At 36.8% G+C, this 15,024-nt stretch overlaps 1 protein-coding gene across 3 annotated transcripts in view; it reads left to right on the top strand.

The window, feature by feature from the left end:
• Positions 1 to 15,024, top strand: part of CYRIA (CYFIP related Rac1 interactor A) — a 73,136-nt gene that overhangs the window by 17,582 nt on the left and 40,530 nt on the right. For all 3 annotated transcript variants that reach the window (XM_063314763.1, XM_063314728.1, XM_063314736.1), the window contains exons 2-3: positions 12,188 to 12,238; positions 14,516 to 14,551. The gene's annotated coding sequence lies outside the window, so the exon portion shown is untranslated. The remainder of the gene's footprint in view (positions 1 to 12,187; positions 12,239 to 14,515; positions 14,552 to 15,024) is intronic.

The raw sequence follows: 15,024 nt of genomic DNA, 5'->3' as shown, positions 1-15,024 counted from the left end.
CTGGACTCTGGTTGTACTTGAGACATATTTTCACAATGCTTCATTGGACACAGGGCAACCAAGACTAGTAGTCTAGTCTGTATTTATCTTATTAAAAAGCATTATGTGAAAGTTTCAGTTGATTAAAGCCATGTTGGCTGGTGAAGGTCAATATCTATGGCCTATCTCATGATGACTGCAGCATATAGAAGATTGCAATCTGGAATATAAAGAGGAGTAAAAAATAATGCATTATGATATAAAGGAAGGAAAAGTGGATTCCTTAGTGCTGGTGAAACTAAGAAAAAGATAAAATGTGTAATGGATTTGAAGAAAGATTGTCTGATCTTGTGAGGTAGAATTGATGAATGCATACATAAAAGTGAAAATGTAACTTTAATTATGAGTGATAGCGCTGAAATGTTTATCAGTGTATGGATTGGAGTAACCTAGGTTGTTATGGGTATGCCTGAAAGCAGGAATCCAGAGGTTGATGGTTAAGCATCTTACATTTCAGTGAAGGGTCATGATGGAATAATTAGGTATGACTTTGGGGAAATATTCTGCAGTGGTTTGAATTAATAAGATCTGGGGAAATTATTCTGCTAGGTGACATGAATAGATGAGTGGGAGTGAGACAAAAGAGCACAGAAAAAGTGATTGGGCTGAGAATGCTAATTAGTGAGTATCTGCATAGAAAAAGGTCTGCTCTGAACACGATTTAAGCATAAATCCATTCATACATTTACATGGCAAAGAAATGAATATAAACATGATTGATTTGATTGTTATGACAGATAGGGAGATTTTGGGAAGGATGCAAGGGAGGTCAGAGATTCTGAATTTGGGAGTGACCATTTTTTTGGTTGTCTCAAGAATAGAACTTGAGAAAAAGGTGGATGTGGAAGAAGTAAGAGAAGAACAACTGTAGATCTATGTTTGACAATTGAAAGAATGTTTTTATTTCTTAACATAAAGGGAAAGGTGGCATGTGTGAATGCAAAAACTACTGGACATAAGTTGTTAAGTGTACCTTAGGTTTGCTGGATTCTGTCTGAAGGTTGCAAGTAAGAACAGAGAAGAAAATCTGGAAGTTATGGCATTATGCCAGTCATGGGGAGTACAGTTTCATTAAAGTCAGTAGGCAGTTCCAAATCAGGTGAAAACCTGTATAACCTTAGAAAAGAATTATATAAGATAAGGTTTCTGTATCATTTGTCATTTACAGAATAATTCAAGCAAATACTGAATAGCAGTTAAATGAATCCTTTCTAGATTCTTATTAGATTTTTTTTCATATACTAGTAAATTTAAGTTGCTTAACAGTTATTTTGGGTAACTATAACTACCATCATCTACATCTTTATCCAGTATGGAAGCCACTTCTGCAGACAGATTTAAAAGCAACTCCAAACTGCTGCATTCCCATGGTATTGGTAGTGTTGGAAAACTGAGCTGCATTTTGTAGGTCAGCTCTGATGGAGTTTGTGTGACGCTAGCATTTTTGTTCTCGTTGAGGGGTGATGTTTTGGTTTATTTATTTGTGTTATATATTTTTTTTGAGATGTTTCTCCACACAAGGAAAGTCTTGCCTTACCCTTCCTCCTGGATCCTGAGCTTCCGCCCCCTTTGCTCTTTGTTCTTAGCCTTTCAAGGCAGCAAAAGTGAAGGCAATCATAGTTCACCATCAAATTGCTCTGAGTGTTTGGGGAGTGAAAATGATGGTTGTTTGGAAACTGTTTTACGTCTAACTGAATCAAACAGAACTTACATTCTGTGCTTATACACTTAGCTGTAGCTATTCATTTTATATACTGAAATATATTATAGTGAAATTCCACAAAGATAAAAACGATATAATAGTGGTGAACTGAAATGGACTGGAATGGGCCACTTCACATCAAATGATCACCAGATCTACGACTGTGGACAAGAGGACCACAGAAGAAATGGAGTAGCCTTCATAATTAATAGTCAAGTGGCTAAAGCAGTGCTTGGATACAATCCAAAAAACGATAGAATGATCTCAATTCAAATTCAGGGCAAGCCATCTAACATCACAGTGATCCAAATATACGCCCCAACCACAAATGCTGAAGAAGCTGAAGTAGAGCAGTTCTATGAGGATCTGCAGCACCTACTGGACAACACGCCTAAAAGAGATGTTATTTTCATCACAGGAGACTGGAATGCTAAGGTGGGCAGTCAGATGACACCTGGAATTACAGGTAAGCATGGCCTGGGAGAACAAAACGAAGCAGGACATAGGCTGATAGAATTTTGCCAAGACAACTCACTCTGCATAACAAACACTCTCTTCCAGCAACCTAAGAGACAGCTTTATACATGGATTTCCCCAGATGGACAACACCAAAATCAGATCGACTACATCCTTTGCAGCCAAAGGTGGCTGACATCTATACAGTCGGTAAAAACAAGACCTGGAGCTGACTGTAGTTCCGATCACGAACTTCTTATTGCACAATTTAGGATCAGACTAAAGAGATTAGGGAAGACCCACAGATCAGCTAGATATGAGCTCACTAATATCCCTAAGGAATATGCAGTGGAGGTGAAGAATCGATTTAAGGGACTGGACTTAGCAGATAGGGTCCTGGAAGAACTATGGACAGAAGTTCGCAACGTTGTTCAGGAGGCAGCAACAAAATACATCCCAAAGAAAGAGAAAACCAAGAAGGCAAAATGGCTGTCTGCTGAGACACTAGAAGTAGCCCAAGAAAGAAGGAAAGCAAAAGGCAACAGTGATAGGGGGAGATATGCCCAATTAAATGCAAAATTCCAGAGGTTAGCCAGAAGAGATAAGGAATTATCTCTTGGTATGGGGATTCCAAGTCATCTTGTCTGCCTCCTGGAGAATCTGTATAACGACCAAGTAGCAACAGTAAGAACAGACCACGGAACAACGGATTGGTTTAAGATTGGGAAAGGAGTACGGCAGGGCTGTATACTCTCACCCTACCTATTCAACTTGTACGCAGAACACATCATGCGACAAGCTGGGCTTGAGGAATCCAAGGCTGGAGTTAAAATCGCTGGAAGAAACATTAACGATCTCAGATACGCAGATGATACTACTTTGATGGCTGAAAGTGAAGAGGAACTGAGGAGCCTTATGATGAAGGTGAAGGAAGAAAGTGCAAAAGCTGGCTTGCAGCTAAACCTCAAAAAAACCAAGATTATGGCAACCAGCTTGATTGATAACTGGCAAATAGAGGGAGAAAATGTAGAAGCAGTGAAAGACTTTGTATTTCTAGGTGTGAAGATTACTGCAGATGCTGACTGCAGTCAGGAAATCAGAAGATGCTTAATCCTTGGGAGAAGAGCAATGACAAATCTCAATAAAATAGTTAAGAGCAGAGACATCACACTGACAACAAAGGTCCGCATAGTTAAAGCAATGGTGTTCCCCGTAGTAACATATGGCTGCGAGAGCTGGACCATAAGGAAGGCTGAGAGAAGGAAGATAGATGCTTTTGAACTGTGGTGTTGGAGGAAAATTCTGAGAGTGCCTTGGACTGCAAGAAGATCAAACCAGTCCATACTCCAGGAAATGAAGCCAGACTGCTCACTTGAAGGAATGATATTAAAGGCAAAACTGAAATCCTTTGGCCACATAATGAGAAGACAGGACACCTTGGAGAAGATGCTGATGCTAGGGAGAGTGGAAGGCAAAAGGGGCCGACCAAGGGCAAGGTGGATGGATGATATTCTAGAGGTGACGGACTCGTCCCTAGGGGAGCTGGGGGTGTTGACGACCGACAGGAAGCTCTGGCGTGGGCTGGTCCATGAAGTCACAAAGAGTCGGAAGCAACTAAACGAATAAACAACAACAATAAAATCTGAGGAAAAAAAGTATACCTGATAAGGTAAAGGTAAAGGTTTCCCTTGACGTAAAGTCCAGTCGAATCCGACTCTAGGGGGCGGTGCTCATCTCCGTTTCTAAGCCTTGGAGCCGGCGTTGTCATAGACACTTCCGGGTCATGTGGCCAGCATGACGACTCGGAACGCCGTTACCTTCCCGCCGAAGCGGTACCTATTGATCTACTCACATTTGCATGTTTTCGAACTGCTAGGTGAGCAGGAGCTGGGATTAACAACGGGAGCTCACCCCGCCGCGCGGTTTCGAACCGCCGACCTTCCGATCGACAGCTCAGCGGTTTAACCCGCAGCGCCACCGCATACCTGATAGTTATCAAAATAAACTAAAACTTAAAAAAAAGTTCCATATTTTATATATCTGTATCTTTATCTATCTATGATGCCTTCAAGTCACTGTTGACAAGTCCCTGCAGTTTTTTTGCAAGATTTTGGAAATGATTGCTGTTACCTTCTTCCAAGGGCTGAGAGATTAAGAGAGTGGCTCAAAGTCACCACTCCACCACTTAGGCTTCATGCCTAAGACAGGACTAGAACTTAACCATGTCTAGTCTGGTGCCTTAACAACTATACCAAACTGGCTTTTATAATAATATAGAACTAGCTTAATCCTATTATCATTTTATTAAATCTAGGCCATACAGAAACATGTTGTTTCATCTTTTCATTTTTATAATATAAAGACATTTTAAAATTCAATAGGGGACACATATTTTGAATCCATTCTTTAACATGTTACGTGTTGATTCATTTCCACTTATGTAGGATAATTCTCTTTGCCGACTCGCAGACTCAATAGAGCCAGTTCTTCATAAAATTTTGTATTTTTGGAGTATAATTCAGCATCTCATTTACATCTCTAACTGCTATGGTTTTCCCCAGGGTTATATTAACAGATGTAATCACTTGAAAACAAAAAAGAGCCTTAAGAAACATGACCAAATAATATGAGTCAGACAACCCTCAAATTACAGTGCCAACACAAAAATTCTGATATCCATCTTTTTAAAATCATTTTTGAGGAGTCCAGTATACATAGAACAAGATTTTCTGATGAATTAACTTTATTCTTTAGTCATAAGTATATTTTACATTTTTCTTAAAATTTTGGTCTATTGATGTTCCAGACTTGGATATTTCAATTCCATATTCTGTGTATGTATGGATCTTTGTGTGTGTACAAACTGTGTGTATATGTATGTATACTAGAGCCACATTGTTTTATCAGTACATGTTTTCATTGTACATACTGCCAAGCAGATGTATTATGCAAGTTATATTTCAAACTGAACTTTTCAAAATCCTTAAAATAGTTTTATAGATGCAAACATGCATTTGTTTATAATTTCAGTCTAAACATACAATAATGCCTTGTCAAGTTGGTGACAGTACTGTATGTTATAGCACTTGAACTCGGTTTTCAAATTTGTGACCCACTAAGTTGACCACATCTCAAGAGCCACATATTTTTGCCTTTTCTGTCTTACCAGAAAAGCAAACTGGAGAACTATAGTGTTGAGCTTGGCTTTAGAATCCCTCCTTAGAATCTGTGCTGGCTGTGAAACTGACCAGAGAGCAACTCATGAACCATATGTGATCTCCCCAACTACCTTATTTGTGGCCATAAGCACTCTGAAATAGTGCCAAAATTCAGTGGCAAAATGGCTGACTTTCAGTGGTGGAAAATTTGGGATTTAAGAGTGAGAAGGGAGTACTTCACTCCTGAGAGGCCTCTCACTCCCATGTACACAATTAAAATGTGCCAAAAAGGGGACAGTTTTTGACCACAGTATCACTAAATTGCTTTCTGTAGCCATTTAGAAAGTTATGATTCCTCAGAAGTTGCCAGCCCTGGACCAGAGGACCTTAATTGTGTCATTGTCTCCCACATAAGCAGCTAGAATATAATTATTTCTTCTTTGACCTGCTTAGAAGTAAAGAATACAATTGAACAGTCTGTAGATTTGTCAGCTACAGACGTATGAAAAATCTGCATTATTTTTCTAGCTAAGCATTCACATAAAAGTCATTCCCAATCTATTCTCCAGAAGTGTTGGACTATACTTTTCATTATTACCTTAGCCGGTTGAAGGGTGATGGATGTTATAATTCTATTATAGTTTTGGTATATCTGATAATACTGGATTGAGGAAAACTTCCATAAAAAATTGAATTTCTTCCCCATTGCTTTGTGCAGGAATAGCTGGTCCAGCCACAATAGTACTGGTTTGATACTAGAGACTAAAGATAAGAATGAATTGCAGTACACAATTGTTCATTCTTTATTTGCCATCAAGCTTTTTTGATCTTGTTTTTCCTTAAAGTGGCTGGATGTGTCCTATCCCTGACCTTTTAACTCTGATATCCAGGCTGTTTCTGAAGTTTGATTTATACCTCATTAGAAAGGGGTGTGGATGGATGGAGGTATTTTTTTTAATCAAGTGAAATAATTAGAAATAAATAAATATTGTCTTCACCAGAAAAAAATAATCTCTGGTACCATACTCACTGATATGTCACTCATTCATATATTGTCAAATTCAGTTGCGTATGATCTAAATTAGGACATCTAAACCAGGACATAATGGGATGCTTCTACCCCCTGGGGAAATTGCCTCTGTAGTATTCCTAATACTTGCACAAGTTGACTAATGATGGATTTTTTATTAGCTTTTCAGATTTTTTTTCCTAGTTGTGTTAAGATACCTTTTTCTGAACAAAGACAAAATTTATTATATTGATAGAGGGAGACATTGTAGGACATCTGTAAAAACTGTAAATAGCAGATAATGCATATGTTCATCTTAATCTGTTTTAAAAAACAGTCAAATAATCATGATAAAGCTATGAACACACTTAAATCATCACAAATGCAAATATATAGAATGTATTTATGCCACTTATTTTTAAAGTATTTTTATTCCAGGTTACTAAGGAACAAAATCTAACTCACTGAATGTTTGAGAAGACGTTAAAAAAAAAATTCAGGATGTGTGCATTTTCACCAAGGGGGGAAGGGACAGTTGTATGAAATGAGCCTGAAATGAGCAGTTTACTGAACTGAATTGTCTTCCTTCTTCTTTTTGTCCATAAAAGGAGAAAAGCACTACCATGTGACTTCTGATTTTTTTCCACTATATAAGATCAAAATACTGTCTTTACAAGATGAGGTATTGAGGTTTTGACCAGAGTTGTCACAGTTAAATTCTGTACAATTTACTTCAGGAGTTGCTAAAATAGAGGATGTGTTTCACTGAGGTTTGTCTTCAGTTTTTTAATGGTTATCTATGGGGTTTTAAATATATCTTTTACAGTCTTTATTTTAAAATAAAATCATTAACTTTGACTGTTTTCAGCAAAATGTTACTTATGTGAAAATTATGCATGCTGCACTGGATTCAGATTTTATTATGGTGATAAGGTAAAGGTAAAGGTTTCCCGTGACATTAAGTCCAGTCGTGTCCGACTCTAGGGGGCAGTGCTCATCTCCGTTTCAAAGCTGAAGAGCCGGCGTTTGTCCGTAGACGCTTCCGTGGTCATGTGGCCGGCATGACTACACGGAACGCCGTTACCTGCCTGTCCCTTATTATGGTGATAGGCCAGGATAAATGCAACTAAAACTAAATAATTTTTATTTCAGCATTTCTTCAATCTTAGCTTCTTGATTTTTTTTAAAAAATAGCTGCTATTTACAACAATAAACATTCAGTTAGCTTGTTCAGGTATTTTGCTGAATTTCAAAACAATTTTTATGCTGCTTATTTGATGATTGATCAACAATTGATCAACAATTCTAAGTAGCCTTTAGTTCTTGGAAGATGATTTCAAAAACTTATGATGAAGTCTCATAATCTAGAAGTTCTCTATTTCATTCTTACATGTTTTTGAAAGCATGTAAGACTTACAAAGATTACTTTGCCTGCCAACATGTGCATCTTAGTTACAGGGCCAACCTGTCGTGATTCTCTGAGACTAGAGAGTTAATTTCCAGAAAATGTTATTACTTATCCTGACAAAAGATTAACTGCATGGCTGTCAGTTCCAGTCACACAGCAGATATATCCAAAATATAATTTTCTATTAGCTATGCTATTTGAGTTACTGAATAGTAAAAGTAGAAGAAGGGAAGAAAATATAAGAATATATAAAAACTAGGATCCTTCCTTTTTTTGTTAAAATCTGGAAAGTTTTTCTCCTGAAATTTTGACTGAGTTGAGAAAGAAGGTGACCGCCAAGGCTGTTTGGCCTAACAGCACAATAATATTGATCACTAGTGGGTTTTTTTGTGTGTGTGTTACTGTTGTATTTGATTGCATGCTGGTGGCAAGTACACAGCTGAAGGCCTTGAATGGAATCTGTTCTGCACATTAACATGGGCATCAAAGAAACAACTTGTTGTTTTTAACACATCTTTTATGCAGCTGCCAGGATACCCACAACATCCTGAGATTCCATGTGAGAATGCTGAGAGTTCAAGAATTCTCCTTTAAAAATTGTGGGCCAGGCAAGTTGCTAATTGCTGTGTTAACATATCTGTAATCCATTCCATAGGAGCTGCTATTTGGTTAGAGAAAGAACTTCATGACAATAAACTTAAACTAAAGATAAACATAATTTTTCAGTCTCCCTTATGTCAAACATGACTCCTGGTGACTCTGTGGTAGTGCTTTGCCATTACAGTAGACTCTCAGTTAACCGGCACCCATGGGGATTGGTAGTTGCCGGATAAATGTAGTTTCTGGTTGCTTGAGAGTTACTATTAAACCCTAATACCCACTAGATGGCAGCAGAGAGATAGATTTTTTTTTCTGGTTGCTTGAGAGTGCTGGTTTTTTTCCGGTTCGATTTTTGTGCTGGTTACTTGAGAGTGCCAGTTGCTTGAGTTCCAGTTAACTGAGAGTCTACTGTACTTTCTTCCAGGAGAGTGTATTAAACGTCCCTGTCTAGTGTACAAGCTGAATATTTCTTGGAAGACTCCCCTCCAAGTACTGAGCAGGCCCAATCATCCTTGGCTTCTCGGCCAAAAAAGATCAGCCAGTCTTAAAAAAGCCTGTTTACTTAATATGAAAAAAGAACTAAGGTAGATATTTATTGTCTATTCTTAGGTAATTCCATTAGCAGCTGGAGATGGGAAGGTTAAGGGAGAAAGCTTAAGTACATTATATCTTAATCTAGTTTCTATATATAAAAAGTATTTACTCACATGCAAAGTAAAGAGAATGTTAAAACAAGCTTAAAATTCTATGTCTCACCCTTCATCAGATGGCCAACATTCTGATTGCTAGAGCACACTGGCTCCACCTTGAAACCATCCATTTATAGTGGGAGCCAATGTTATACTATTCCTATATCAAGTCAAGATCAGTAAGAGAAGTTCAGAAAGGCTGGGTAACCCATATTTCCTGATGGACATGTTCTTTTGCTTCTGTTTAATGTGCCATTTTGGAAAGAGGAGAGAAAATAATAATTGAGGACAAATGAAGTTTTACAGGACACTCGTTGGGGCCTAGAAATTTTATTTTGGAATATTTTATTAATCATAGTGTAAGTTGTTTTTAACTAAGCTGTTGCATGGACACCCCCCTCTTTTTTTTGGGGGGGATAATGACTTCATTTTTAATGCACGCTGGAAGTCTAATCATATGGCCTTCATTATTTCTTCCACAGCAGGAAACTTCCAAAGCAGCAGTTGTGTATTGCCCTGAGTTAAATTGACTGTAAAGTGTGATTGCTCAAACCTGGCATGTATACTAAGCTTTATTCTCAGGACACATAGTTGACTGCTGTGCTACAGTTCTGAATTGGCCATTTAGAAAATATGGTTAAATGGATTTGTTCACTGTCACTTAAGTGTTACACTGTTGTGGTTTACCATTCTTGTAGGCCAAGAACTAAAAACTATGTATCTTGAGTTTTGAAATACCTAAACAAATCATAAATTTGTGTCTTCCTTTCCTTATGACTGACCTTAATACTGTACACCAGCCTCTCAACCTTTTGACGCTGAAGGAACCCTTGAAATATTTTTCAGGCCTCAGGGAACCCCTGCATATCCAGGCTCAAATATAGGCCATAAGTTATTAAATTACGATATTTGTTTCATGTGTAGACCTGTATATAATGCATTAACAGGTTCTTAAACTGAAAATAAAGAATGAAACTTACCTCTTTAATGTGAAGTTGCCCAAATTTGAAATAATTTTTTAAATAAATAGTGATCTCCCAGGGAACCCCTAGTGATCTCTCGCAGAACCGTGGTTGAGAAACCCTGCTGTACACTGTCTATTGCTTTTGAAACAACAAGGAATCTGAAAAACAGTGTGTAATATAACATAAGGAATTGCTCTTTGAAGAAAAAAGTTTTTAAAAGTAGTTCAAATAATTATTTGGACAACAATAACAATAGTTTATATTTGGCTGGAAATAAAACCTTTTGGTAGGCTTTTGCTGGTTGAAAGTGAGCATTAATAAAAAGAACTGCAGTTTAAGGATGGTATAAGGGTTAGGAATTGTAGTGACTATAGATATTAACTGGGATAAGCAAATGCAGTGATTCTGCCCAATTACATAACGTAGAACATTAGGTGCATAGAGGTTATTATATCAGATTTATATCTCCTCATAGATATCTAATGGAAGGCAGTTGTGAAGTAGCTCCACATTTGTTCAAAGCTCAAAGAAAGGTCACAGAGTTAACAGATACAGATAGTTCCAGGAACACCCAGCAAAATATTATTTCTCCATAAGATGGAGACTCAGCATACATTTTGTCTAATTGATAGTCACTATTATGAACAACTGAGAACCAAACACTGCGTGCTGTCAGAAATTAAATTACATAAAATGAATATTGAGGGTCACCTAGAAGGACAAGGACATTGCTGTGACATTTAAATGACTGAAATGTTCTTGGTTTAAGAGGAAGCCCACAATAATAATGTACTGACTTAACTGGAGGTTGACCCTGAATTTGAGACATTTCCCCACTCCCCTAGGAAGGTTAGAAAAATAAAACATGCCTGTTTCAACTGTCATATTCTTAGGGAATTTAAGATAACTTTGCATTTTAAAAGTACTTACTGGGTAAGGGGCAAAATTCTTCTTCTTTCTACATAAATTATGGTTTGACTGCTGCAACATGTTCTACAGGGGCTGCCCTTGAGGACCCCCCAGAAGGTTCAACTGGTACAGAATGCAGCAGGGTGGGCAGTGATGAGCATGCCTCAGTATGCTCATGTAACACCTCTGCTTCATGAGCTGCACTGGTTGACAGTTTGCTTCTGCCCAGCCAGTTCAATCTGGGAGGGTTGGCCCACTCCAGGTTCCTTCACTTAATGCCATATGTTGCAGCCCTGAAAGCACTCCTTCTCTGTCACACTGCTTGCCTTCTGCAATGACGTTCCCCTTGAGATCCAGTTGGTCCCCATCCTGCTGGTGTTTTGAAGAGCCTTGAAGACCTAGCTCTTCGACTAGGCCTTTGGCAAGGGAAATCAAAACTTTAAGTTGTGTGGGTTTGTTTTTGCTCCTGTCCAGTTTGTTGTCTTGTATTCTTCGTTTTTTGTTTATAATTGTATTATTCCTTTTAATGTTGTTTACTTGTGAACCACCCAGAACCCTTGGGAGTCGGGTGGAATGAGGAGGAGGAGGAGGAGGCAGGCAATATGGTGCTAATTTACCTCTACTGGGGTCTTTTAAAGATTGGAGTTCAGTTTTACATATCAACTGTTTAAGGAAAGTGCTCTTGTTTGTTCTTCTTAAAATGGTGTGAAGGACACTTGTTTTTCTTGATGATGGTTGAGCTTAACCCAACAAGACAGTGAAGGAATTTGGCTGTTTCATCTTGTCAGTATGATTCTGAGAACAGACAGCAGTACTGGAGTTGAATCACTGATGATCAGCAAGAGTTGACCAAGTTATTGGAACATGTTTCAGCTCAGAGGCTGGGCCCTTGACTGGAAATAACCCATGTATAATCCTAGTTCTGTATTTCAAAAATATTTCCTAAGTGTGTATTTAATATGTGAAAAGAGAGGAGAAAGTAGAAAGTGTTAAGAATGAGACAGGAGAAATGTTTTAAATGTAATGCCAAACTTCTGTACACTGAATGAGATCATTTGTATGGAAGGAAATATTCTCAGTGTCTTAATCAGCCCATACTTAGATGAAAACACTTCCAAATGCCAAATAATACCTGCTAGTATTTATCAGCATGTATATATAAAATGGAATACTTATTCTACCTTTCTTTTATAGTGCATTTCCTTAAATTAATGCATTATGATAAATTAACATTCTGAATTTAAATTTGCAGGTTTCATTTTCTTCTTAGATCTCTAGGAGAATTTGGGGAATCTCTAAACAGGTAAGGTTACAAAGTTGAATATATTCTTTGCGGAGGGGATACTTCTTTTCTTAAACTACTTTTCCTGAAAAAAAAAGTATGGTATAGTTATACAGTGCTTTGCAGTATGCTAGCTTCCTTTTTTTAGATAGACAGATATCAAGTGCAGGAGATCTAGTAGGCACTAATATACTGGTAAACATATCCCCACTGGAATAGAGGATTATAAATAATTGGAGATCAGTGACCATGTAGATGAGCTTAGATTCTGGTTTCTCATCAGTTCCAGATAAAATATCTGAGGTAGTATGACTTCTGTATCTGGAGAAACAGAATAAAAATCTGGAGGCCACAGAGTCCCTGTCCCAGTTTAAATAATGTATCATTAAATCTTCCTGATTTTATCATCATTTGAATTATTAAGAAAAAGATTTTAAGGTCACTGCTCTTTAAATTCCTTTTTGATATTACTTCATATAGTCCTAAATAATTGCTGAAAAATGGTAATTCATTCATTTATTTGTTCTGCAGTCAGGCCTTGCATCTGTCAGTTGCACTGTAGACACTTTTTTTGCATTCCCTTTTTATTGTTACAGAATATGTCTTCAAATGTTTATGACAGATGGTCTTTTTAAAAATGGGTATAGGAAACCAAGTATCAAAACATAATACTACCCAGCATTATCAATTTGTAGGCATTATAAAGTTTATTTTTAATTTATTTGTTTGATTTACGCCACACCTTTAGTAAGTATAGAACTTTCTTTAATATAATGTATCTGTAGAAACTTTGATTCAGGGTAGATGAATTTACTGTGATAATAGGATATAGCAGGTTCTCCATATTTAAATTTAAACGTTATTAGTTGCCTACTGGAAATTGTCATGATTTTCAAAATGCATATAATGCTTTGAAAACATTGAGGTTTTTTCCTACATCAGTTTCCTCAGTGATGTATTTCCAGATTTCTCCTACCCTCTAACCAGTTCTACTTAATGTGTATACTTCCTCTATAGTAAATGCTGACAGACAGGATATAATTAGGGTAGTAACAGAATAGAAAGTTGTACTTCCTCTTTTGGAACTATTTAAATTCTGGGAAGTGCTAGTGATGTGAAAAAAGCTCATGATTCTTAGTGACTTAAAGATGAAGAATTCTGAAATTGTAGGAGCATACACCACATGCCTATTTGTAGTTTTGTTGTTATTTTAATGGCTGGACGTCCTGCAAAAGGTTTGGGTTGCATCTTGTTTATTAAGACTGAAACAGTATGTGTCTTTAAATGTTATAAGTATTAGGAATAAATGGGAAAACTGGGTGCTTTTACAGTATCTAGAGTTCTAGTAGTCCATGTTGTGCTGAGAATAGAGTTAAAGTTGTGAAATGGAAGTGGAAAAAACATAGGCCATAATAATCAGACTGTGTCAAGCTTAAGTTTCAGATGGGGCATCTGCCTCATGAAAGAGGCTTGGCCTGTTTCTCTTGAGTTCTGTGAGATAGGTAAAGATAATTAAATTTCAGATTTATACTCTGCTCTTCCAGCTCTTGGTGTTCAGGGCAGCTTCTAACTGTAAATTCGTAAGTGAAATGACATTAGTATTTCAAACATTTAAATATAATTAAAATTTAACAAGTCTAAAAAAAAATAAAACCATTTTTAAGTCACACAAATTTCAGGAGTGCCAGGGCTTTGAATTCACTAGTTTTAGAATCCATCCTATTAAACTCCATGGGCTTACTTCTTAAGAGTCAGGTGGAGTTCTGATAATCTGTTTTAACTCTTTGTTGTGGCAATGGATTTTTAAAGTGGCACACTCTGATCTAGCTCATTCCTTGCACTAAGCCATAATGTGGTTGGTTGATTTGGGCTTAATGCACCAGGTAAACTCTAGTGACTGTGGTTTGTTGTTTGATTTAGTGTGTTGTTTGTATCCAACCAGTAGTGGATTATTCAATATCTTAGTTAAAGAAATGACTTACTATCTTAAGCAAACCTAATCTCAGTTTTTCTGGGAATATTTCTTCTAAATATAGACACACATCCATGTAATCTTTTGTGTCTGTCAATAAATAAGATACTTCTTTCCCTTTTATCCATCTATTCATTACAATGTAATAAAGACTATTAATATTGAAATAAATATATATTGACAGTAAGCAAGGTTTTCAATACCCCCAAAAGAATCCATATGATGTATGAAGAGAAAGAAAATGTTTGAACAGGGTGTGTCTGTTATTCTGTGCACGTAACTATTCCTTAGGAGGTGTAATTGATTATACAATTCTGGTTTTACAGATTGGTGAACTTGATTCAGAAGAAATACATTATCAGGTAAGAAAATAGTCATTGTATCAAGTATATCAGTGTAAACTGCATATAGTTTTAGATACGTTTTCTGAATCTAGTCTTTATATATAAATGCACACCACCAATTCAAAACTTTTAGGTCCTGTTCCTATGTGGTTCTCTATGTAATTAATGGTATCTTCATATGTACATATTACTGAATATGTCTAGTTGTGAACTAATTGAGAAATCCCTGATCTCTTCAAATTTCACTAACTTATTACCATCTTGGGTACATACCTTCTAAAGCATATAATGCCAAACTGCTTATTTAGGATCAATAGCTAATTAAATTATGGAAAGAGTATATTTTAACAAAATATGTAACTTCGGTGTTCTTAAATTAGTAAAGTGCTTATGTTACTAATACTCCCGAGACAGTCAAAACTTCCATAGCTAATATAAAACATGTTAGTTTCTAGCATTAGTTATACCTGAGGTTTTTATACAAGATACAT

This window comes from Candoia aspera, chromosome 1 (assembly GCF_035149785.1).
Source record: "Candoia aspera isolate rCanAsp1 chromosome 1, rCanAsp1.hap2, whole genome shotgun sequence".
In the NCBI taxonomy this organism is placed as follows: Eukaryota; Metazoa; Chordata; class Lepidosauria; order Squamata; family Boidae; genus Candoia; species Candoia aspera.
Note: the sequence above shows the minus strand (reverse complement) of the source record. Positions and strands in the feature narration are given on the sequence as shown.